The sequence below is a fragment of the Pipistrellus hanaki genome, assembly GCF_964339955.1.
Source record: "Pipistrellus hanaki genome assembly, chromosome: 1".
Taxonomy (NCBI): domain Eukaryota; kingdom Metazoa; phylum Chordata; class Mammalia; order Chiroptera; family Vespertilionidae; genus Pipistrellus; species Pipistrellus hanaki.
In genome coordinates, this window is record NC_140503.1 from 65,613,812 (window position 1) to 65,641,300 (window position 27,489).

At 39.4% G+C, this 27,489-nt stretch overlaps 1 protein-coding gene across 10 annotated transcripts in view; it reads left to right on the plus strand.

The window, feature by feature from the left end:
• MEIS2 (Meis homeobox 2) overlaps positions 1-27,489 on the plus strand; it is a 210,051-nt gene that overhangs the window by 120,323 nt on the left and 62,239 nt on the right. The window lies entirely within an intron of this gene.

Below are 27,489 nucleotides of genomic sequence, written 5' to 3' on the forward strand. Positions count from 1 at the left end.
CATGTGGCTCGTAAGCCGCCGTTTGCCGACCACGGGTCTAGGTTTTCAGGCATGGAGGTATAGCACGCGTAGGCTCGGCATCTGTGGGGTAGCACAGTATTTAAGACCCAGTCTTTCCAAAGGACATAAGTATTCACAGTCCACGTGCTCTGGCTCTGCCCAGAGGAGCCCAGTGCCACTCACGGCTTTCACACTTGCTCTCTAACCTTGGACCCACGCTGGGAGTGGCTGTGCCTGTGGGCACCTGCTCTGTGGTGTGCTCCTCAAAACCATAAACAAACAGAAGTAAAAGGGAAATCGAATTGCATTCCCAGCTCTGCCACTCACCAGCTTCGTGACCTTTAGCACAAGGTCACCCTCTACGAAGCTCAGTTTCTCCGGGACGGGCTAACGGTTCTCTCACAGAGCTGCCAAGAGAGGGGAATGAAGGTGCCTGTAGCACAGGGTAGGCGTGGGGTGAATTCATGGAACACTGGAAACACGCATTTGTTTTCTTTTGGTGAACCCACTGCCATGCCTTAAGACATTTTACAATTCTACTTTGAATAAATTTGAAGAACCCTGAAGCACAGACATGGGACTCAAAAAAACAAGAAGGGGAGAAAAACCACCCCAGACTTGGGGGGGTGGGGGTGGTCTGCACCTGAGCGAGGCCAGGGGAAGCCTCTGTTGATGAAATTCAGGCAGCACGCTTCAAGCAGTTCAGCCGGCTCTGACTTGAGGAGCACTTTTGTTTGCATAAATAAAACACTAGAAATCTGATTGAGCTATTCCACGGAGGAGAAGGTGTACCTGGTAACATAAGACTGTGTTTTCATGCCGTTTTTATTCAAGGCTAAACATAAGCCAGTGAAAGGGAAACAGAAAGTGATAAGTAACGTGGCTGTATTTTTCAGGAACATATGGTAGACGTTTAAAAATGAAGTATGTCAGCTATTAATTCCCCAGGTGCTTGCCTTCGTCTCAAAAATAAGGTCGTTCCACAGAGGGAATTCCCTGCTCTTGCTATTTTGATCTTTGGGAAAATATGAGACAGACTCTTCTCTCCTGACACGTGTTCCCAAGAATATTAAATAAAAAAATAAATAAAAAAAAAGCATTTTGCTCATTGACACACAGGAAGTGACAAGAGCATTTATGATGGTGTGTCTGTCATACACACAATTACCTTCTCACCCCCAAAGCCCAGAGAAGCTAGAGACCAGGAGAAGACTATACTGTTCTTGACCAAACGTGGCCTTGAGATGTAATGGGAGGACCTGGTCCCTCACACCCTGTCCCCCTGGTTTCCCTTATGGGCTCCGTTAACCCTGTCAGCCAAGGCTACAAACCTAAGAATCCAGGAAGTGTGAGGTGGGCTGAGGGTCAGCCCTGGAGGACAAGATCTTATTTCAACATGATTAAATGCCTTCCTTTTGGAAAAGTGCCTTTTCTGATCCTATGATTCATATTTTTAAATGTTAACATGTTATAACTCTGAAATGACTTGGAATTGGGGAGGATGCAGGGAATCATTGAAATGGCTGTTACGTTTCAGAGCATAAACATTTTCCTTTAGGAGTGCAGAAAATGTTACAAACGAAGGAGCTGGACCAACGACCTTCCTGAGATCAGTGTCAGCAACTTGATGGAAAGGAAACATATAACATATAAGGGAAATGGGTAGGAACTTGAAATATGAACACTTAAATTCCAAAACCCATTTTTCCATTTTAATCTGTTGTTTGGTATCAGGAGGAATGTGGTAGTGAATAATGTCTCTGGAGTTCCTAGGATCACATGGCAACACATCATTGAAAAAAAGAAAGGACAGGAAGAATAACAGCTTTGTAAAGGCACAGGACTAATGAAGGGATGCTTAAAAATAGCTCTTATCACAAAAGCACATAAAGATGGAGAGGGAAATTAGAAGCTCTTTGCAGATGACCACTATTGGGTTACTTATTCCAAATGTGGGGGGAAATTAATATATTACTTTATTTCAAAATGCAGTGGACAGATAACTCATCCTTCTAAGAGGTTTAACTTCTGAGTCTACTTGCCTAAGGAGACAGCCATGCACACACAAAAAGATCTGGCAGATGTACTGTTGCCATTTTGAAAGGATCCGTGAGCAGCAGAAGGGCTATTTGATGATCCTTCAGCTGGGCCTCACCAACCACAGTTGAATCACACAGCCCTATTCATTGAGTAGTGCCCGTATCATACCTATGAATTATTAATTTCAAATAGCTTAGAAGTGGTACAAAGTTGTTTTATGGGCTTCTTTAGGAACCTTCGTTCCACCTTGACATTCATTCCATAGGTATTTACAAAGTGCTTCCCTTATGAACTATCTGTGCTAGGCACGGAAAATAGTGTGATGGATAAAAAGATTAGGTGCAGCTGTTGTCCTTGTAGTGCTTACAGCGTGATAAAAGGACAGGTAGAGTAAGTGCCTGATGGAGAGGCATTGGGTGTTTTTCCAGCACTTGTTAAGAGGGACTTGACTAATGAGTTCATCATCACAGATTAAATTCAGATCTGAAGCAGAAAGATGGGTGCATTGGAGAGATGATGAAGAGGGTGCAAGGGAAGAAGCCAGACACAACACATGCAAAGCTCCTGTGGCAGGAGGAAGCAGAGTAGAGTTGTGGAAATGCAAGAGTGGTGTGGACGGAGGGGAGATAGCAATTGGACAATAGAGCAACATGACTTTGGAGTCTCCCACCCAGATCATCGGGTGGTTTGAAGCCCATGATAAACATTTTTATCTTCAGCTTGAAAGCAATGGGAAGCCATTGAAGCATGTCAAGTAGTAGAGTGACAAGAATAGATCAGTCCTTTGCTGTGATCATTCTGACTCCAATATGGAGAATACATTGGAGAAGAGCTAAAGTTAATACTCAGAAACTAGTTAGAGTCTACCAAATTTTTAAAATATATTTTTATTGATTTCAGAAAGAAAGAAACACCAATGATGAGAATCATTGATCAGCTGCCTCCTGCACACCCTATACTGGGACTGAGCCTGCAACCCTGGCATGTAGCCTGACCAGGACCGGCAATGTGACCTCCTGGTTCATAGGTTGACGCTCAACCACTGAACCACGCCGGCCAGGCATTACAACTCAGTCCTTTTAGTTATACTTTATTTCTTAAGGTCTATTTTTTTTTGATATTTTATTTATTTTTTATTAAATTATTATCTGTGTACATATTTTATTGCCTACCTGCTATATCGTACCAAAACTTTTTTTTTTTTTTTTTGCTATTTAAATGAGCACACACACTTTTTTTTTTCCATAACTTTCATGGACTACAAAATAGAATATCATGAAAAAATTTTGCCACCTGAAAAAAAAAAAAAAAGCCAGTACAATTAGTTTTATGTTCAGACTTCTTTTTTTCCTGTTTCTGCATGGTTTTCATATTGATATTGCAATATTTTTTTATCATATTCCATTGAGGAATGTTACAATTTAATTACGTTTTGCCCACATTTAGGACATTTAGCTAAGAAGTTTTATCCACGGATGACAGTATCAATGAAATGCTGTCCAAATATATATATATTTTTTATTTTCAGCAATTGAAACTAAGTTGGGAGAGCATATTCTGCCACTTTCAACCCCAATTATGTGAAAATCCCCCTTTATGGAGAATGTAAAGTGTCCTAAGTATTTGTATGAAGAGTAATGCATGTTGCTTAGGCTGTTAAAGAAATATTGATTTCTGACCCTTACCTGGAATACTTCACTTTCATTTTTCTTCTTTTTACATAAATTGTGTATATTGTGTTTCCCTCAGGGAGAACTTAAAAGCATTTTGTGTTGTGGAGGCTCCATTCTAGGATCTTCCTGCTTTCGAGATGAATAAATGGGAGTCGCGCTGTTAGGCCGATTTTTCCTGTGGAATAGTTAAACACATATTACAGGGCTCAATTGGGCCGCAGAAGTTCCAAGTTTCTTATGGCCAAGTTTACCTTCCTGTTTTTAGCTGATGAGAAGCTCTGGCATATAAGCCATCTCATTTTTATTCAGCAAAAATCTCCTTGGATGTGTTTAATGTAATTTTGAAATTTGTATTACCAGGTGATGGTTAAGCATATGCTAGGGATTGACTGCAAATACTTGCTCGAAAACAATGTGCCTGAAAGGTCCTTTATATGAGAGGCTTCAAGGCTTCCAGGTATTAGAATGAAATGGGCTGGCCCCAGAGCTTTTTGGTATGCTATAGGAAGTGAAATGTGGCCAACCAAGGTTTTTATGTTCTGACTATTCCTTTTTCCCATTACTAGCCAGAAGCTAGTCAATCAGGTTTTTTTTTACATCTTCTCCCTATTTTATTTTTATCCACTTCTTAGGAAGTTTGAAGGGTTTTGTTTTTTTCTTCTGTTGTTGTTTGGTTTGGTTTTTGCCTATTCCTTGAACAACACATAAAATGGGGAAAATTAAACCTGTAAATAATCCTCATCTACTTATGTCTTGATGAGAGGTTGCTTTCAGCACACTTAATATTACTAATTAATTTAATTACATATATACTGTAGCAGCACTCGCACATTTTCTATTATCCGCTCTAATGGGACGCAGCGCCCTCCCGCCACCACTTGAACGTAAAGCTTTAATTGCTTTCCCCGCAGCTCAGCTCATGTTTGATTTATCTGATTTCTTTGTATAAAGATTCTCTAGTTTACGATGTGTACACAAGTCATTAGATCGTTGTTGATGTTTATGCAGTGAACTTGCCAACTGGCGACAGCAGACATCCCTTTATGAATTTATGATGGGGCAGTAAAGACAAGTGTCCGAAGCTCCCCGTGTGGCTGGGGAAGCGCTCTCCTGGTGCCTTGCTGGGGACAATGATGTGGATGCTTCCACGGATCTGAAGGGCCCTGTTGAGAAGGGCCATTTGCCAGGTTGCGAGCATCCCTAATTCACTGCAGTGAGGACGTGCTGTGTGTGTCAGAGAGAGAAAAACACGCCTTTAGGTGTTCACACGTTGAAACGAAACTACACACTAGTCAAGGATTTTAACCAGAAACTCATTTTTCGTAAACACGACTGGGTATGTGTGTCCGTTATTATTGTAGAGCCTGTGTCAACAAACCGAAACTCATCAGCTGTGACAAGGAAAAATAGCTGAAGAGGCCTGTGTATCATTTTCATATATAAAAAAAATAAATATATGCATGTCTATTGCAAAATGGCCAAAACAGACAAATATTCTCAAGTATATGCCATAAAAAGCTGGAGTTTGCTTTTTTTTTTTTTTTTTTTTCATTATGAGATTTCAAAGATTATAGGTGTGAATTTTATTCACTAACTTTTTTACAGACACAAGTCTTCACGACTGAGAGCACTAACAAAACTGCTAATTTAAAAATAGCTGCATGTTGCCGAAACTGGTTTGGCTCAGTGGATAGAGTGTCAGCTTGAGGACTGAAAGGTCCCAGGTTCGATTCCGGTCAAGGGCATGTACCTTGGTTGTGGGCATATCCTCCGGAGGGGGGTGTGCAAGAGGCAGCTGATCGATGATTCTCTCTCATCGGTGTTTCTAACTCTCTATCCCTTTCTCTTCTTCTCTGTAAAAAATCAATAGAATATATTTTTAAAAATTAAATAAATAAATAAATAAAAATAGCTGCATGTGTATGTGCTGCATGAGCACTGGTTGGACTGTGTTCACCTTTTTACTTCTCATTAATATTTGACATTAGAAGGCAGAAAAATTTATTCTTAATTTCAACATGTACCACAGATGATTTATCTCCAAGTATTTATTTCAGACTAGCCCGTGTGTGACACCTGCAAATAATCAAAGAATTAAGATGAAATGTAGGAGCTCCAAAACATAAGAAGAGGAAGCCAAAGGAGGAAAAAGGAAAAAAGCATTTTCATAGTTGAAGGAAAGTTCGGACGACTGGGGAGGTGGAGAGAAGGAAGGGAGGAAGGTGTTCCAGATGGTTCTGAAATATGTTCAGGAGAGAAGATTCTCAAATGTCATGTGGTTTTCTAAAGAGACCAGAGCAGGACTTCAGTGTTGATGACAGAAGATAAACTGGAAGGGAGATCTCGAAATGCATTTTTATCTACATTTCCTTCCAGTTCTCAGCCTTTGAGGAAGTTCTCTCTTCCTACTGAGAAAATTCAGATAATTAAATGCAGTTAAGAGTGCAGACTAAGAGAAGAATGCAACTGTGTCGAATCAGCAAGGTTGTGCTGATGAAGACTGAAGAATTCACTACTTTTACAAATGAACATGACTAAAACATTATAGAATACTAGAGGCCCAGCACATGAAACTCGGGCGCAGTTATGGTCCCTAGGCCTGGCCAGCAATCAGGGCCATCTTCCCCGGCTGCCCACAGCTGGCCCCACCCCTGCTGCTGCCACCCAGGCCCAGTTCCCTTTTTGCCATCGGGTAATTGGTGCCTGACAGCCAGGGGAAGGGACCAAGAGGCCGGCTGTTCCCTCTTGCTCGCCAGCCCCACCCTGGTGGCCTTGGCCTGGCGCTACCCACATCCTCCGGTCCCCCATTCGCCATTAGGCTATCGGAGCCTGCTGGCAGTGGGAAGGGACCCAGAGATGGTCAATGCGCCCCATACTGACTGGTCCAGCGGTCGTTCAGTTCATTCTGCCTTAAGGGTCAATTTGCATATTACCTTTTTATTATGTATGTAGGATTCTTAAAATGCCTCTAGCATACCATGAAAACAAAATAAAAGAGTAAGTTATGGCCAGCTTACTTTTCCGTATAGGAGGACTGATGAAGAGGATTGTTTTTGACCCATTAGCAGTCATTCATTCCGTTGGTGCATTTCACTGGGAACTCCTCTACGACATTTTGAGCTCAGCACATGCAGAATAAGGAGAGGTGTGGAGTCGGGTTCCTTTTCTTGAGGAACTTACAGTATCTGTAATGCAAGGCACCACATGCTCTCTCCAGCTTGAGACTATGAATGAAGTGTGACCCACATATCAGCTGGTTCCTTTGACTACCCCCAGGAATCTGTTTTAAACGTACACAAGCCATGCAAAATTCAGCCACTTCATCAGCTTCCTCAAAAAAACATAAAATAAAAATCCAACCCTATAAGGAGTTTTTTAATTCCTTAGTTTTACTGAATATTTGTAGTGACATGGGCAGGTGTCACATCACACAGCACACACAGGTCACTTGAAAAATTCCCTTTATACCCATCTCATCCCCAAGAGCCCCTTCTTAACCTTACTTATCGCTCCATCTCTCCTCCTGGGCAGCTCTCAACAGGGCTTGTCAGCCCTTTATTAGGCTGAGTAGCTGCCGGTTTTGACAAGAAACTTGGCTGCCATTAGACACCAAGCCTGGGAGATCTATTTCACCCCCCATTTCCCATCCCCCACACATATCAAAGATCCTTTTCAATACAGCTGATTCTTCCCACAAAGCGATTATCAGCAACGAAAAGCATGTTTTTTCTTTTTTTTCTTTCTTTTTTTTTTTAGGAAAGGAGAGAAAGAATCACTTTAAAGTTATGATCAAAGAAGTTCTGGTGTATCAGTCAGAACTGGCTTTACTCGCCACCTCGATAAGTAGTGCAGACATCTCCGTGGCTTCGCGTACTAAGAATTTGTTCCTTGGGCACACGAGGTCAACGAGTTCACACTTCTCTCTGAGGCAGCTGTTCTCAGCATGCCAGGTTTCTTCCACCTGGAAGCACCTCTACCTCCACAAGGACCCCCGTAACTGTAGCAGCAGCGGAGAGAGCCTGCGTGAATTCTTCAGTCCCCAAATGGCACAGTTCCCTCTGATCATAGTCATTTGTCCAGAACTACTCACATGGAGAAGAGAGGCACTGAGGGGCTGTGCAACATTAGGGGTCCTTGTATATAAAAATGGAAGAGAAGCCAAAATGTTGATGAGCATTTGAAATATCTACAAGGTGGGAAGTGTGCTAATGGCAGTGATATAGAAATAGAGTAGATAAAAAAAAAAAAAAAAAAAAAAAAAAAAAAGCCAGTGTGGTTCAGTTAGGATTTTACATATGTGTTGTAGAGCAGTGGGATACAAGTTGGGAAAGATTGGGGGGCGGGTTGGAAATGGCTTCTACTGCAGGCCAGAGTCTGTTTTATTGGTGACATGGAGCCATGAGGGTTTGGGGGAAAGTATGAATGATTCTTGTAGTATCTTGTGTGGGTGGGTGCTGCTGGTGATTGCCGGGGCTGAATTGTCATCAGTTTTACAGACATGAAGACCCAAGAAAGGTTCTCTTCCGAATTGGCTCTGTATGAAGTAACACCCAAATTCTGGTGTTCCTGGGAAAAAATATAAAGGGTTCTATGCTAATTCATTTCCCCACTACACATGCCCCATAAAGACCCAATTAGCACAGTCTCTCGCCTTATTTAACCAAAGTGCCTTTAAAGAACCTTTTACTTCTAAGACCCATTAATCCATATATACAAAAACCTAAGTGACCATTACAACCAAAAGACCGAACGACTGGTTGCTATGATGTGCACTGACCACCAGGGGGCAAATGCTCAGTCCAGGAGCTGCCCCCTGGTGGTCAGTGCACTCCCACAGCCAATCTCCTGTGGTCCCTGACCCCATCCAGCCTTGCCTGGCTGGCCAAACTGTGGGACCCCACCTGTGCATGAATTCATGCACCAGGCCTCTAGTAGACATGTAAGATGCTAAATAACCATGCATCACAGAAAACACTTGTATTTAGAAACACTGATGATACTCATGAGCATATCAATATGTTATGGTATTGGTTAGGAATCAGCTATGTGAGGGTGGTAGGATGCATATGGAAGGCTCCAGCTATGTGGCAGAGAAATGGAAACAATGAAGGATTTTTATCTTACCCTGTGTGAATACATAGTTACTCTGTGTTACGTGCTTAATTATTATCTGCCAGGCACCCTGCTAGTACACCACCATCATCCCCAGTCACACTATCTCAGTAGAGAGGTGACCTTCAGGAAGTGTTCATAAAACTTATCTCCTCTGACAGATTGTGTATATCTTTGTCTATTTTCTATATCCCTATCAGATTATAAGTTTCATGAGGTCTTCCATTTACTGCTGTATTCCCAGTCCCTGTAATAGTTTGACACTCTGGAACTGTTTGTTCAATTAATTAGTGACTTAGTTAAGCCTCAGAAGACCCCTGTGAAGTAAGCGCCATTAATTTTCCTACTTTATGAATGAAGAACCGTGGTCCTAGGGTGATTCAGTACCTCCTTCAAAGTCTTGCAGTTACTAATCCATGCAGCAATGAAAAGCCAGGACTGTCTGACAGCAGAGATCATATATTTTGCCACAGTACTCTTCTGACAATTCTATTCTCAAATTATGGTAATTAAAAGTTGCCGTAAAAACGATTGTTTAAGAATCCAGACATCTCAATGTATATGCTTGAACCGTTTCTCTGACATGAATACATATTTAGTGAAAACATGATAAACATTTCTACATGTATGAGAAAGTAAACTGACACCCCACCCCAAAAAGGGTGTCTTATGGCGCTCAGAGAGGGTTATCCTGAGCAAATTTGCTCACATGGGCCAAATGTTTCCTCCTGCAGAGTGGGCTGCCTCCCAAGGAATTAGCCTCTCTCAAAATGAATTATTAACCCCAGAATCCTGGCCAAATTCCCACTTGGATAGTCTAGGAACTGCTCAAAACTTGGAATCTATTGAAATTAGTCTGGCATGATTGCAGCCTCTGCATTAATTGTGACATAATAGAGTTTCTCTGGAGATTTGTGCATATTTTATTCTAATTTGTATAGATGGGTTTGTCTCTTAAATTATTTTTTTTGTTTCTTCTCCCCCTCATGAAATATGGCCTGCATTTCTTTATAAGGGGTTCCTTTTTTTTCCTTCATGAATACCGTGAGCTCCTTTTTCCTTGGATTTGCCAGACCATTTTTCTCACTTAAGTAACTAGTCTCTCAGTCATTATCACAGTGTGTTGCAGCCATTAGCCATTAGGAGCTTCCAGATTTCTGTCTTACACAAGTGCAAGTGTAGCCTGCCTGGGGAGAGACAATATTTACTCAGTGAAGACTTTCTGATTGTTTCTTTCAAGCTTCCTGCCCTCAAGGAGCTTATATTCTAGTGGGAAGCACATATGCATTTAAAACAATTGACCTAATGGTGAAACTATTTAGGACTGTCATACTCATCCTAAAAAAAATGATGGCTATTAATATCTTTGGACAATTATGTTAAATGATGTAGGCCATTTATTTATCTTGGCCCTGAGCAAGACAATAATGTCATATTCTGGAGAGACAGGGAGGAACGAGTTTAGTTAAACTAAAATATCATTCTGGGTAGGCGAAACAAAAACAAGTACCTTAGACATACATTGTGTTGCATGGTTTTGATGGCAACTATAGACCTCACATCATTCATCAAAACTTGCCAACATCACGGGATTATTTCTTTCTGTAAATTGGCCTTTCTTGCTTTTGACTCTGCCTGGATCACAACCAAGCGATAAGTCACTTGTGCTTCCTGAACTCAGGTCTTTACCTTTATCAAGTGAGATGAGACAATGGGTCTGAGCCATGTGCACTTAGAACTTTCACAGCTAATATTAGAAAAATGCTTTGAAAGGGCCAGGTGGAAAGAGCTATAAATGCAATTGCTAATAGATTTATATGTTCTGTCTCTCTACTTCCAACCTATTTCTACCATTATTTTCCAAAAATTTTCCCAGGGCTCCACCTGAAGTGTGACCCAGTGGCACCATAGCACATGTGTTTCCTGAGCCAGTTGAGTATTTCCAAAATGTATTTACACTTTAAATTCAAATGCTTATCCACTAGGGTATGAAATCATGGAAAGTGTCACAGCCTTAGTATGATAGTCATATACTTCTGCCCAGACTATTGTTATAGGTTCTGTGGGGCTTTCTACAGGTTTTCCCCCTTTATCTTAATATGGGTCTAGGAATGTATAATTCATTGTGGAGGAAAAACTGTTCAGATAATCAAGAGTGTAAATAAATTAATAGAGGGTGTGCTTTCAAATCTGGGACATGAGAACACTTTCCATTAGCCTCCTCTCAACTAGGTGGTTCTAACTACTCATGTGAGAAGGGAAAAGCCTAAACATTGAAATGTCTCCTGCTTCCCACATGCTCTTGCAATAAGAGACTCATGCTTCACTCTCAGGTCAAGCACTGAAAAATACTCATTTATTTACTTATTTACCAAACTAGAGGACCAATGCACGAAGATTCATGCAAGAATGGGCCTTCAGTGCCCTGGCTGCCAGCGCTACCTTCGCTCTGGCTGGAGCCACCTTTCTGCTCCAGCCCAGAGCCGCCTTTCCGCCTTCCCACGCTGCCCAGAGCAGCTGGGGTGGTGCAGAATGTGCCTGTGTATGCAAATTAACCTGCCATCTTTGTTGGGTTAATTTGCATAGTCACTCATGATTGGTTGGTGGAAGACATGAAGGTATGGTCAATTAGCATGTTACTCTTTTATTAGGTAGACTAGAGGAGGGTGACTGGCCGCAGGAGGTTGGTTGTGGGAGCACACTGACCATCAGGGGGCTGCTCCCACATTGAGCATCTGCCCCCTGGTGGTCAGTATGCATCATAGCTACCAGCCAGTCATCTGGTCATAACGGTTGCTTAGGCTTTTATATAGATAGATGATAGATAGATAGATAGATAGATAGATAGATAGATAGATAGATACTTACTGATCTTATACTGCTCTCCCAAGCCTTTTTCTAGAAGCTGGGCATACAGTAGGGAACAAGACACAGAAGTGAAAATTCAAGTGCTTATTAGTAAATCCATCAGAATGTTTCATTTGGCATTTTCTGTGCACATCTAAATTTGTTCATTAAAAAAATTACGAAAGCATAGTCCACTGGGGCATTCATTGCTTTGTGAGAACATTCATTTATCTTGCGACAGAAATCACTTTAGCAAATAGCAAATTCCCTTTGTAATTCAATTTAAGGTATTTATACTTACTATGAATTGTATTCCCAAATGTCCAAGAAGTTAAAGTAATGTCTCCAGAGGGTGCTTCTGGGTTCCATCACACCTTTAGCATTCCAATCACTAAAAACCAAAAGGGAGAATGTGTTCCCGAAGGTTAAGGAAGAAAACAGAGCGCAGCCAGTCAAATGCCAGAATATTAATCTCATTATTACTGTTGGCCCATTGCTCCAGGCACCTGGCTCACAATATATCTAGCCCAGGACCTGAGAGCTCTTCATCAGTGTTTATAGGATTGAACACGTATCACCAGGGTAAAAATGCACATAAGCTTATTTCTTCCTTATAACAGTATGTTCCCAGGTGATTTCAAAATTGGCTGGTTAGGTCAGAAAATAAAGATGAAGACTTTATAAAATAGATGCTTATCCATGTCTTTCTGAATTTCCTTCATATTGTGCACAGCAGGAAAACTCTACATGTTAGAACACCTGAACTGAAAAAAGTCTTCCCTTAGTTTCTGCCAGGGTAGATGTGACACTGAGTGGATGCTGATTGTCAGCTGGAACTCTGTGAAGGAGGAAAGTTTCTCTCTGCTATCCAGATCAAATCCAAGTCATGGGCACTCAGATCCATGAGTTGGATGGTGATTTTTATACACACTTTTGACCTCTTGAGATTTTTTTTTTGTTCCTCCCATTAACCTCTTGCCAAAATCTTTCCTCTTTTACCTTTTCTAAGAAATTGTCCGTATTTAGATAAAGCATCATCAATAATTTTATGGTGTATACATACAAATAATACCTTGGATTCACTTAATGATTTTCTGCTGGAATCTAAGAGCCATTTGGGGCTTACTGCTCGCCATGTGGCAATCCTTAAGTGTTTTTTGCTAACTTCTTAGAGAACTAAACCCACTCAGCTTATGTTGCATGTGGGTATATTTCTAATTACTCCAATAAGACTAAATTATTTAAATATTTAAATAATGCATATGATTCAGTTAATAACACACAAGTTGTGAAGCTACCTTCAAACTTTTTTTTAAGTTGATAATTTGTTTTCCATTTTTATTAAATCTTTATTGTTCAGATTATCACAATTGTTCCTCTTCCCCCCCATACTCCCCTCCACCCAGTTCCCACCCACCCCCTCTGCCTTTAACCACCCCCCCACTGACCTCATCCATAAGTATATGATTTTTGTCTAGTCTCTTCCTGCACTCCCCACACCTCTTCCCCACCCCCCTGAGAATTGTCAGTCCACTCCTTTCTATGCCCCTGATTCTATTCACCAGTTTATTCTTTTCATCAGATTTTTTACTCACTTGATTTTTAGATTCACTTGTAGATAGATATGTATTTGTTTTTCATAATTTTTATCTTTACCTTTTTTTTTAATTCTTCTTCCTCTTCTTAAAGACTATCTTTCAGCATTTCATATAATACTGGTTTGGTGGTGATGAACTCCTTTAGCTTTTTCTTATCTGTGAAGCTCTTTGACCTTCAATTATGAATGATAGCTTTGCTGGGTAGAGTAATCTTGGTTTTAGGTTCTTGCTATTCATCACTTGAATATTTCTTACCACTCCCTTATGGCCTGCATAGTTTCCTTTGAGAAATCAGATGACAGTGGTATGGATGCTCCCTTGTAGGTAACTAATTGTTTTTCTCTTGCTTGTTTTAATATTTTCTCTTTGTCTTTTGCTCTTGGCATTTTAATTATGGTGTGTCTTGGTGTGGTCCTCCTTGGATTCCTTTTGTTTGGGGTTCTCTGCACTTCCTGGACTTGTAAATCTATTTCTTTCACCAGGTAGGGGAAGTTTTCTGTCATTATTTTTTCAAATAGGTTTTCAGTATCTTGCTCTCTCTCTTCTTCTGGCACTTTCATAATTTGGACGTTGGTACGCTTGAAGTTGTCCCAGAGTCTCCTTACATTATCTTCATATTTTTGGATTCTTTTTTCTTTTCCGGTTGGGTGTTTTTTGCTTCTTTGATTTCAAATCTTTGACTTGATTCTTGCAATCCTCTAGTCTGCTGTTGGATCTTTGTATATTATTTTTTATTTCAGGCAGTATATGCTTAATTTCTAGTTGGTCCTTTTTCATATCCTCAAGGGTCTCACTAAATTTATCAGCCTTTTCTAGAAAATTCTTATAACTATGGTTTTTAACTCTATATCCAGTTGTTTGCTTTCCTACATTTCTTTCATTTGTGACCTCTTTCTTTGTCTCTACATTTTGGCTGCCTCCCTGAGTTGATAGAGTGGCTTTGTGTGCGAGGTGTCCTATAAGGCCAAGTGGCTCAGCCTCTCCAGTTACCTGAGGTAGACACTCTTGGTGCTCACCTTTGTGGGCTGTGTGCACAGTCTTATTGTAGTCAAGCCTTGATTGTTGTTGGTATCACTGGGAGGAATTGACCTCCAGGCCAATTGGCTGTGAGGATCAGTTGTGTCTATGCTGGGGGAACTTCTGTGCTGGAGACACCCTTATGAGACAAGACTTGCTTCAGTGGGGCTTCGGTACTCACTGAGTCTGCCCCCTGAATGTGTCCCTTATGGATCTGAGGAGTTGTAATCTGGATGGTCCCACTCTGACCCCTCGTACACTGGCTCTTGGATCTCCAAGGAGATCCTAATTTATCCTCTGCCTGAGGCCACTCAGGAAGAGCTACAGAGAGATCTGCAGATTTCTCTTCTTTGTTTGGATTTTGGTGGTGCCCCTACGAGGCCCAGCAGTGAAGCAATGTAAGCTTCTCAGGGCCTTGGGCCTTCTTTTGAATGTTCTGAGTCTCACTGACTCAGCTGTAGTTTGTTAGGTAAGTTTAGAATTCAAAGAACTGGGTAATTCATATGCAAAAGCCTCTGCAGTCAGCTTGGATAGGGTAGAGTCTCCGTGGAGCATATAGCAATGGCTTCCTATCAACCCTGTCCTAAAATGCCCTGGGTTTCAGTGTCTGTGGTAATCACTGCAAGCACCTCTGAGAGAAAGCTGCCCTCGAGTTTTGCTTGCTGCCAGATAGTCCAGTTTCTCCCTGTATGAGTCTGGGTCCCCAGAGTCTCACCTGGAACTGGAGTTCAGAGCAGTTGGGAGCTTTTGCCTCCCTCCTGATTAAGAATGCCAGCCATGCAGTCAGTTGTCAGCCCTCTCTGTGCACACCCCTCTGTACCTCTGCCTTCCTCAGCTCCTATGAGTCTCAGTGTGCTTTTCTCTTTCCTTCTAGTTATAGAATTTCCACTCAGCCAGCTTTCCTGTGGTTCTGGATGATGTCCATTTTGTCCTTTAGTTGTAGTTTTGAAATTGTTGTGCGAGGCGGCAGTTTAGGTGTTTACCTATGCCTCCATCTTGGGTTTTTTGTTTTTTTCCCCAGACTTTAAACAGATGAAAAACTTAGCATTCTCTATGGTCAGTTGGTCTACTCACCAGTTGCTGTTTGTATTATGGCAGAATGTGGGTGAAACTCAAGTTCATCTGCAAAAGATACAACATACTAGGCAGGTAACAAAAATGTTAGAGGTCTCTGCCCATCATAGGAAAGCACATGTGATACCTAAACTTTTTAACAGTCTCCAATCATCAGAATGGATGCTCAACTAGTAAAACTAATGCTGGCTATACTGGTTTGTTCCAGTTGGCCTCAGCTACATTAAGGTTTGTCCTCTTAAAGTCCAGTTTTTGTGAAGACACCATCTTCAGGGCTTCTTAAATTCTTGTAAGAAATATTTTTATGTAAAAAATAGGATTATTTCTTTGTAAGTATGTAAAGACATACAACCATTTCTAATATCGTGGGGAATAAGAGGTAGCTATTGCTTCCTATAAAATCTTACCAGTATTTAATGGACTGAAGAAAGATGACCAGTGCAGTAATTTCAGTCATATTTTTAATATGTTCCTCATTATTTATCTATCTTTGGTCCAAGTTGATAAGTAGATGAGAACCCAGTGGAGAAGTAATGAGAGCATTTTCTGCCGAGGTCAGCTTGGCTGCCCAAGCTGAGAGGAGGCTTTTATCAGTGTTTTCCGACTTGCTGTCCAAATTAGGAAGAAAATAGCCACCTACTAGCATTTAAATAAGCTATAAACATATGTTAGCATGTATCCTTTTTGTTTTGCCATGAAAACCTTTAATTTTTGTATGCATATTTTGTTTTAGTTCATACAATTCTAATTTATTTGGATTAACTCAGCATAGCATTTAATTATGGTGGTAAGTGGTTAAATGCTATCCAATGACTTGGTATTTCAATATTTAATCATTTTCATCTTTAATTAACCAATGTTTGTTTAGTCAATAGATATCCAGACTCATGAAAACATATATTTTAATGTGCATGTGTATACTTTTACATTTTGTTTGGTTATGACATGGATTAGGTTTTATATGCTTAATCCAGAAGAGACATGCCTATCTATGCGTATGTTGAAAAGACATTTTGAAGGTCTTCTCCTTATTGATGAGGTGGTTTGCTCTTAATAGAATTGTGAACTCACAAAGTAATTTTTTTCATCTACTTAGAAACACTCTATATTTAAAGAATTTTGTGTGCTTTAAAGCTTAGGTAAAATAGTAACAGAGCCGGTATATTCACAGAGATAGATAAAGATTATGGTGGTACCTCGGTCTGTCTCCATCTTGATTTGGTTAACTTTCGCTAAACAGCCAGCTCTAAAAAAGGGAAGGAAAAACAAACAGATAAGATAAAACTGTGGGGAATTCCAAAATAAATACTGCTAACTGACCTTTTTGATGGCCTGGCTAAGAGTTTTGTTTTTTTTTTTTTGTTTTTTTTTTAGTAATTATTATTATGGTATCAATTGGATGCTTTATTTACTGGTACAGTGGATAACTAAAGCAAACACTTGGGCAATCTCTCTGTCTTATTTTTTCATGTTTTTTTTTTTAACAAACTGATAAAGATCTTTCTCCCATATTTTTAAAAATCAGACTCACAGATAAAGAGCAGGCAAACAGCTCTGGTGAAGGGAGTGTTGGGGGAGTGGGGGGGATTGAGTAAAAAAATAAAATTAAGGACAGGACATGGACAGCAGTGTGGTAATTGTAGGGACAGGAGGTGGAGATAGAAGAGAGCATAGAGGGAATTAATGATGATGGAAAAATAAATTAAATAAAATGTAAAAATAATAAATTAAAAATTTAAAAATTACAGTTTAAACTTTTTAAAAAATCAGATCAATCCCAAAACATTTTAAGACCGTGGCACTATAATTAAACAGGGGAAAAAAATGTCAAGTTTTTCAGCACACACTCCCTTTTTCAGAGTATATATGTAAGGACATTGTTGTATCTAGTGCTCACTTATATGCAGAAAGAAGCTCTGTATGTATTAGAAAAAGAAGCCAGATTATAACTCTAAACAAAGTTCCTAATGCTAGCATTTTACAGCTTGGAGTTTCCCTTTTGGTGAACAACTATAAAATAAGAGAATTAACTCTTCCTAAGGAGTTGTTTCATGAGAGCCACCCTGATTGAAACCTTCAGAATACAGTGCAAGAAATGGTCCGTCACTATCATAGTTCTCTTTTTAACCACCACTGCCCATCACAAGAAGTCATTAGTTTACAGCTACTTCCTTCTTATTTTTATGACTTTTTAACTTATCGTTAACCCCATGCTCTTATCCTGTGTTCTGAGATGAACAAAGAAGATAATATCCACATTTCCATTGCTTACTCTAGAGATAATAACCTTTTGGGGGGGGTGGGCAGGGGAAGATAACCTTCAGTTTCTTTAAACAACCCCTTCCTCTTTAAATCTTAGTGTTTTGGCATGTGTGTGTGTGTGTGTTTATTTGTTTTTTGTCAAATTGGACTTTCAGTGCATTCTTAAAGTAAATCAGACAAAATTATTTATAGCATGGTTTAGGCAAATAAAACTGACTACATATACTGGGAGTATTTATTATAGCTTGCAAATTTGATTAATAATATTTTAATATTTACCCTACATTTTCTTGTCTAGATGTGTGTGTTTCTTACGTTATTAAAGAAATGTAATGGACTAGTTGCTAATCCTCATTTCCTTCTCACTCAGGCTCCTATGGCACTGTGTCTGAACCTGTTAAGTAGGATTGTTGTCATAAGATTAGATACAAGTATCTTAGTTGTCTAGACATTATATAACTCTCTACCACATGCTTCAGATCCTTGTTTTAAAGCAACCCCTTAGCCTTTTTAACAGGGAGAAATTAAATGTTAATACAAAGCCTCACATGCTTACTTCTTCACCATCTGAATTTGCTAACTTCTATTGTTTTGTACGTATATAACATTTTAATCTTTTTTTAAAAAAAAATAATAACTGAGTTTCACTGTTTCAAGCTTGACATGGGTATGAGGTTGGTATTATCTGCCTCTTTGAGTGTCTCCTTCCTGAAATCTCCCTTCTCATTTGCTCTCTAGCTTTCACCTCAAACAATTCCCTTTCTTTCATTTCAAAATAGTATTTTTTAGGATGCAAAGAATTCACTTGTTTACAGTCTCAGACTTGATTAGTTCAACATGAGTTTATTGCTGACTTTTGCATGACTGGTAATGAACTAAATTCTGGAAATAAAATGTGGAATAGCCAGAGTTTGCTCTCAAGGAGCAGAGAATCTAAGCGGAGAGATAGGCAATGGGCAGCGTATTTGCAATGCAGCGAGGCAAAGGGGGAAGATATAGGGTGAAGTAGGAATATATAGGATATGGATGTTAAGTAATTTTTACAGGATAAAATCTGGCTATTTAGTATCTCTAATTCATAGGTGAAAATAACTTGTTCCATAAGACGTGTTCTTTGAAATTATACGTGTGAAATTTCTTCTTGCCGGGAAAATCAGTCATCTTAAAACGGGAGGAAGCCAATTCAGTCTGAGCAAGCCTCGTCATCTCAGTTGGCCCCAATTTTGTGAGACATAAAGTGGGAAAGTTTGAATTAGATGAACTCTGGTGTCCTTTCTAGTTCTAAAAAATCTGAGTCTGTGAGTTTTTCTTCTGCAGTTCATTGAAAAATCTAAATAGCTTAAACGTGTTCGAAATCTATTTCAACAAATGACCCATAAAATAAATAAGCACAAAATCCAATTTTTTAGAAAAGTGGTCTGGCTATAGAACTGAGTGGCCCCATAAAATATTAATTTGGTCATACTGTGGAAATGTGAAATGATTGTTAAATGAGTCAAGGCCTTATTTGTGGCCTTTGGCTCATTTGGTAAGATTACCCATTAGCCACGTAGGCAACATAACACGCGTGACCAAGCAGCTCATGGGAGTGCCCTAACCAACGTTAAATAAAATTATCGTCTCTAGCCTTAGGAATATATTTTTATTATTTTCAAAATAAGAGTTTGCTCGGCTTCAAAGTCTCGGTCGATAGGATAATAATTACAATAATTACACTAGTCCTCCCTTATCTGCAGGGGATGTGTTCCAAGACCCCCAGCGGATGCCTGAAACTGCAGAGAACCGAGTTCTATATACGCTTATGTGTTGTGTTTTTTTCCTGTGCCTACATATGCACGATAAAGCTTAATTTATAAATTAGGCACAGGAAGAGATTAACAGTAATAACTAATAAAAACATAGAACAGTACAACAGTATGCTGCAATAAAAGTTATGTGACTGTGGTCTCTCTCTGAAAATATCTTATTGTACTGCAAATGCTCACCCTTCTTCTTGTGGTGTGAGAGGATACCGTGTCTATATAATGAGATGAAGTGAGGTACTCAGAATGACTTGCAATTTAAATTTTTTGAATTTTTATTCCTGGAATTTTCTGCTGAATAATTTTTGGATTGAGGTTGACCATGGCTAATTGGGGGACTATTGTACTTAAAGTTCTGACTCCATTCTGCAAGTGTTTTCTAATGTGATCTGATTTTTGGAAGTTTAAAAGTAGAATGAGGGTTGATATTATCTGACCTTCACTTAATTTCATCACTCCTGCCCACATGAACTCCCTCTGTACCTTTAGAACATGGATACAAAATATTTCTCCTGATAGATGCAGAAAAATGTTTCTCCTTCTTCCTAAAACACTTAGATTTTTCCTTTCAGCCATTGGTTTCATAGAAATCCCTCTCCTTTTTTTTTTTTTTTTTTTTTTTTTTTACCTATCTCTTGATAATAATAAATTTAATACCTGTTCTTAAAATCTCTGTATAGTAATGCATCAGGTGCACTCAGTATTCCTTTAGCTTATCTGCAGATATGTGTGTTTCTCTTTACTCTTTTTAATGAGCCCTTCCTACCCTGGATCTAAATATCACCCAAACATGCTAATCTTTTAGGGTCTGGCCGTTTCTAAAATCTCTCAAATCTCTTCTGATTTTAAAAGATGTAGTTGTTTTAATTCAATCTATTTGCCTCCCTGTGAACTCAAATGGAAATGAATTTCCTGAAATAGCCACATTTCTTCCTCTCAAATACACATCTGGCATTTAAAAAAAAAATAACTAATTTGAATCTGAAATATTGGTTTTCATGAACATCAAACATCTGGATGAAAAGTGAAAAATCCAATAGATGTTTCCACATATCCAAAAATTGTGTTGGAAAACAGTTAAATGACTGTCTGAATTTTTCCATTTTTATCTGGGTATTTATTCATCACATACAAGGCACTATCAGCTTTTCTAAGAGGAAACTATCCATATCAGAAATAATGCATTCACAAACAAGTATTATTCCTGGTATATAAGAAACACTGTGTTAAGTGCTGTAGGGAGTTCAAAGTTAGTCTTCAACTTTGGCCTCAAATGACTTGCAGTCTAGTGGGGCCTATCATACATGTGCACATATATACATAAAAAAACGATGTGAAGTGAATGAAAGCACAAGAAGAGGAGGAGAGAAAACTTGGTGGAATTTGTGGGTGGGGTGGAGCGTCTGCTTCTGGTGGAGAGGGTTGGGACTGGCCGTGATGGACGTGCCGGAATCATGGAAATAGAAGGCACTGTTGTGATCACAGTTCTGACATATACTTTTCACCAGCAGTTGGAGAATGTTACCAAAATCAAAGAACCCTAAATTAGTCAGATGATTGCAACAATTTTTGTGTCATTTTATAGTATTATCACAGCCTTTGGTTTCTGTAAGGGTTTTGAGTCTAAGTGTGTTTGTCAGGTATTTTGGTCAGTTATCCAAATTCATCTCCCTTAAGATTTTAACTTTGCCCTAGCCAGTTTTGCTCAGTGGATAGAGCATCAGCCTGTGAACAGAAAGGTCCCAGGTTTGCTTCTGGCCAAGGGCACATGCCTGGGTTGTGGGCTCGATCCCCCGTGGGGGACTTGCAGGAGGCAGCCGATCCATGATTCTCTCTCATCACGGATGTTTTTATCTCTCTCTGCCTCTTCCTTCCTCTCTGAAATCAATAAAAATATTTTTTAAAGAAAAATATTTAGTCTTTAAAAAAAGGATTTTAACTTTACACAAGAAAAATACTGAAAGCTACTCTCTATGTGGTTATTTTAAAAAACATTATAAAAACTACCTTATATTTTACTTTCCTAATTTAGATACAAAATGTTCACAGTCCTATATGCATTGTCTGCTTAAAACCTCTATCTTCCAAGTTAGGTGGAGTTTTTTTTAATCTGTTGGGATCACAACTCTGAGAAACTTTATTTTTAGTCACAAATTCTCAAGATTTTTGCCATGTTTGATCAGAGTCTGTAGGTATAGATTAAGCCAGAATGGCTCGTTTCATTCCCCTTTTCCTCTTCTTCCTTCTCATTTTCCTCCCCATCATCATCCTTCTTTCCTTTCCTTTTCGTTTATAACAATAAACAGTCATTTTTAGCTGAAGGCAGAAAAGGAATAAACTGAGAAAATTCCAGATGACCTCACTTGTGCCATGTACATTAGGACTAATTTATTGGCTCAAATAAGTGGTTTTAGGTAAAGCTGGATCCAAGTGCAGGAATGGTATCAGGGATTTATTCTTTATATCTATTGGCTGTGCTTTTATTTGCCTGGGATTCCGGGCTTCAGTGCAGCCATGATGGTTACCGGTGTTGCCTGACCGTGCCTGGGTCCCTTGGCCACCCCTGAGCACATTCTGAAAGTAAAATCAGGGTGCTGTTCCCCCCCAAAAAAGGGACATGCTTCTTCGGTGAAAAACATAATGTTAGAGCGGGAAAGCCCTCTATGGATGTCAGGGGAGCAGGTGGTTCTCTCAGCTCCCATCACTGCCTATTTCTACAGTCTGGCGTAGGTTACTTAACTTTTGTAAACCCTGGTTTCCTTGACTACATAAATTAGGTCCCAGGGCAAGGTTCCATCTAAAGACCTTTTGACTCTAATACTTTGTGCTTCTGATCTCAAGAGCTAGAGACAAGGATAAGACACCCAGAAAATGCAAAGATTTACTAACACAAAGCAAGAGAGATACATCATAGTTCATGTAGAAGTACTTCAGGCATAAACAGGAAGCTAGCTTGGTGCAGAAGAGCAAAGGGTGCTGACTGTATCCTGAGGAGTGATTGGAAGCTCAAACAACGAGAGAGAGAGAGAGAGAGAGAGAGAGAGAGAGAGAGAGAGAGAGAGAGAGAGAGAGAGAGAGAGTTTGTGTAAGATTCAGAATTAACCATCATAACCTTTATTGTTATAATCTTTATAGATATTTTATAACCAATGTATAGCTTCATTAATTTCTTAAGTTTACTGTTATAGCAACAGTATAGAAGTCTTGTTAAAGTTGACAGAATCACTGACAAAGCTTTAATGAGCACTTATGTCTATTCTTTCTACATACACTTAGAGACACTATGACAGAGTAGGGAGGAAATACAAAAGTTTTAAAAACCCAAGATTTCACCTTCAGGAAGTTACACTTAATAAAGATATTTAAATACCTCCAAATATGAGAATATGATGGGTTTAAAATACCTTACACTTCCTTGTTTTCCTCAAATTTCATTTGTAGTATACATTCTAGTCATGGCATGGGAATTTTATTAAATCCAGGACCATTGAATCCATTTGACATTCTAGAAATCAGGTCCTCACCTCCTCGGACCTGCTCAGTGAGCATGGCCCTAAAGTAATGAGTGATACTTCCCCAGTGTAGTTCATTGTCCACCTCAGGGAAATTGCATGGAGGGTTTTATACACAAGAAGCATACTGAAATTTACTCTCAGAGGCATCATCAAAATCAAGGGCACCTGGATTAACTCATAAAATATATGGTATCTTGGAGGAGAGTTACAAAAAAGAAGAGGAACTTAGCTTCCAAATATTTGTTCAACCTAAGATCCTGCCAAACAAGCGACTGGAACATTTGTCTTAATGATTATATTACATCATCACAGAAGTAATTTGACAGGTCGCACATTGTTCTTCAAGGAGTTTATCTAGAATGTTATAGACCAGTCAGTAAGTCCAACTCAGAGGGTAGGGCAGTAACTTAAGAGGCAGGATTTATCTTAGCCACAGCCTACTTTTAGAAATAGCCAGTGCGCCCTGCCAGCATGGCTCAGAAGGTGAGCGTTGACCTATGAACCAGGAAGTCAGGGTTCAATTTCCGGTCAGGGCACATGCCCAGGTTGCAGGCTCCATCCCCAATTGATGTTTCTCTCTCCCTCTCCCTTTCCCTTCCTCTCTGAAATAATTAAAAATATATTTTAAAAAATAACAAATAAACATATCTAGTGAAACAGAATATCTCCTTGCACAAAAACATTACATTGCTATTTTTTTTAAGAACTGTGGAATATATAAATTATTTACAATTATAATAAGTTAATTATACTTTTAAAATTTATATTGGATTTTTTTTAAATGTTAAAAGCAATACATATGCAGAGAAAATATGAGGATATAAACAAAAAGTAAAAGCCTCCACTCCTATGCTCTATGCAACATGGGCCATTATTCAGTGCGTATTTTTTCTAGATCTTTTTCTTGCACTACAACTGTAGATATGTGTATGTTAAATTTTATTTATCTGTTTCTTTATCTGTTTACCTTTTCTATGAATTTGTAATACTTATAGTTCTACAGTTTGCTTTTTTCACTCAACAATATATGGGGATAGATACCTTTTCATGAACAACTCACATTTTATTTAACTGTGATCCAGTGGAAAGACATTTAGGGTATTCCCAATTTTTTATCTTTCCAAATACTAGCTTTTAAATTTTATTTTATACTTCTAATTCATGAGGTGATTAAAAGTATCACTTGAAATATTTTTAAATGTTAGTATATGTTTTTTCAACATGGAATAAACTTTACGATAAATCACTTCCCCTTTGGACATCATTGGAGAAGGGTTAATCACAAACAAAAATTATTATTAAGTGGTTTCACCCAAACACTGTTGCACTGATGTATTATAAGGATACTAGAGGCTTATGCATGAAATTTGTGCAAGAGTAGGCCTTCCTTCCCCAGCTGCCGGCACTGCCTTCCCTCTGGCACCCAGGACCCGGGCTTCCCTCAGGCAGTCAGCTTTGTCCAGAAGGTCAGCCAGAAGGACATCCAGTCTAATTAGCATATTACACTGTTATTATTATAGATTGTAGATTTAATTCCAGACACTTGCTGAACCAAGTTAACCCTGAAAGAGTTAACTTGGGTGTAAAGAAGAAGGCCTAAGGCCAGTGATTCCATTTTAGCTGAAGTAACATCATTAATAACGTTGTATACAAGTTTCAGTTGTATAGCATTATACTTTGATATCTGTATGTACTCTGTCATGCTCACCACCAGAAGTCTAGTTTCCATTCATCACTATACATTTGATCCCTTTTACCCACCCAAAGTCAGTATCTTGAATAAAAATAACATCTACTTTATAAATGAGTCTTTAAAAAGGCAATTAAAAATACTTTCTATCTACACTGAGTCATGTCTTATCAACGTTTTGAACAGCTGTCCGTTATTCAGAGTAAGAGGACTTTTGTGAATCACGTTTTCTGTTCAATGGTGGCCTTAGAGTTGTGTAGGAATATGAAAAGCTTTGACCTACGCAGGGTCTTTCTTGACGAAGGGAATCATCATCATCACTATTGTATTACACTGTGTGTTCTTATGAGTAAGTTGAGACACCTCTGGGCCACCGGACCAGAGCGGGTTGGCCCCCAACAGCGAATAGACTAAACTATAGCTTTAGTCCAAGAATATGGAAACTGACAACAAATTACTGCTTGTGGTCTACTTCCAGTTTTCAAGTGCAAACATACCAAAGTTTATTTTAAACTTGAGCCAGTCAGACATTTAGTAATATACATCAAAGGAGAAGTGAAGCCTTCCCATGTTTATTATTTCAATATGATGTCTGTTCTAATAAAGTCGAAAAATGCATATGATAGACCATGGAGTAGACATTCTCTAGTTCCACAGTTTGGCCTTAAAAATATACATATATTTGTAAATTAATCCAAAACACATTGCAGGATCCCAGTTCCCCCGAAAGCTGATTGTTTCCCATCCCCTTTTTAATTTTAGAAGTGGAGTGGCTGACTGCCAGAACACTTGCAGATCAGCCGGCCACTTCATGTGGATAGGGGGCACAGCATCGTGAGTGTTCAAAAACCACAGGCTGCCATTTAAACAAGTTAAAGTTATCATGGTCTTCCCTATTAATTAAACACAAAAGCCATCTGTGCAAGGTGAATTTTGGTAAGGTCCCAATTTTTTTAATGATTGTGAGTGGAATTGGAAAATACTTTTCTAGTGAAAATTCAGCTCAGGAATTCCCGAGATAAAACATGCTGTTTATGTAATTTTGTGGTCATTTGACTAAATTCCTAATAAAACACTGGAAAAAATTCTTTTTAGTCAATCAGAATTTAGAGTCATACTTGGATGAGTTGGCTCTCTAGTAACATCACCTTTGTACCCTTCTATGTCCTAAGCATCCTAACCCCTTATGCCCCTTATGCCATCTTCACATTTTCTGTGTATATGTGTGTATGTGTATTTTCCCGCCCTCTCTCTCCCTCTCTCTCTCTCTCTCTCTCTCTCTCTCTCTCTCTCTCTCTCTCTCTCTCACACACACACACACACACACACACCCCAAACCCACATTTGTCAGAACTGTCTCAGGCAAATGCATCACCACAGTGAGCAAGACTAAACAAACAAAAAAGAAAACGCTGCATACACAGATGACAGTACCAATTCAGAGCTATACGCTCAGGTGATGAGCCCTTATGTTCATTTTTGTTATTTGTAGGAAGTACTGCCATTGGACAGATAACCTGTAGACCTAGGCTTTTGAAATCTTTGAGGGGCAAAAAGTCAGAAGGTCCTCCTCGGTTGGATTTGGCAGGGGGAAAAACAGGACAAGGAAGACTCGGGGATTTTTTGTTGTTGACGGCGTCCTTTTCGCCCCAACCTGTGTTTTCAGTCAATTAAAATTTGTACCCTAGGCCTTTTCCAGCTTGAAGCCACCCCAGCGTCTGTGATGAGCAATCCTACGTGTTTGTGCAGTCATTCATTATCTCCATTACCAAAAGGAGCTCGGAGGACAATCACATTGTTTGGGCAAATCAGAGTGTTAGGAGGAGTATTTGTCATGGTGGCAGAGTACAGCACCTGACAGGCAACGATTGATGGCCAGTCGTGAGTGTGAGGTGGCCAAAGCAGCCTCATAGGATGCAAATTACTGACTGTGGATTCCAATTTATCCTGTTCATTTTTCTTGCCCGTGCTGAAGACCATTAGTGGTTTTTGAAGCAGTGAAGGGGTCATTACTAATGTGGGTAGGCTCAAAGCAGGAGGGGGAAGGAGGGGAAAAGCCTTCTGTAATTACACAGCTTTCAGGAACAGGCTGGCGGCCCTCGCCAAAAAAGTGTCAACACCTCACAATCAGAAAAATTTATTTTCATTTTATGCTTAACCCATATTAACTCAACATTATCATCTTTCTTTGTTAACATTTGCAGAATATTAAAAGCCTGGCTTCTATATGAATACAAATCTTGTTAACCCCTTTTTCCAGAGAAGGAATTTTGTTTAACCTAATGGCAGGCTGGGTTGGCTAATAAGTATGTGAGCATGTTTTGGATGATGCACCCTGTCGGAGAAGATGAAATACCTGAAGAATAAAAGCCTTAGGTGACGGGGACACCGCCTCTCTCTAGCACGGGAATGATCAGAATGCTCTGAATGGAATGCTCTGTTGTCCCTAGTGCCACCCTTTCACAATATTGGTGGGAAATATTTATTACTAAATGTTTCTCATTTGAGAGCCACTTTGATATGCTGGGTAAAAGTTTACTTTTCTATTTAAGAGAACCAGTGAATTTAGAACAGGGACCTATTGAACAGCCATGTTTTAAAATTATGTCCGCGCCAGTACACGGTCTCAACCTGCATGTGTGATTCTACAGTTACAGTCCTTGGTTTCAGAATGGCAGAGGGAAGTGGTTTGATGATGGTTCATTATAAATGTTGGTGAGTTGTGGATGGAAAGGAAAGGATTTTAAAAAAATACTAGAACCTATGGCTTTATTCTCTCATTGCCACACTTCAAGGGGCGATGTAAAAGGCCTGTAGGAGCGGTGCCCAGAAGTGTCTCCTTTTGATGTGTGGTCATTG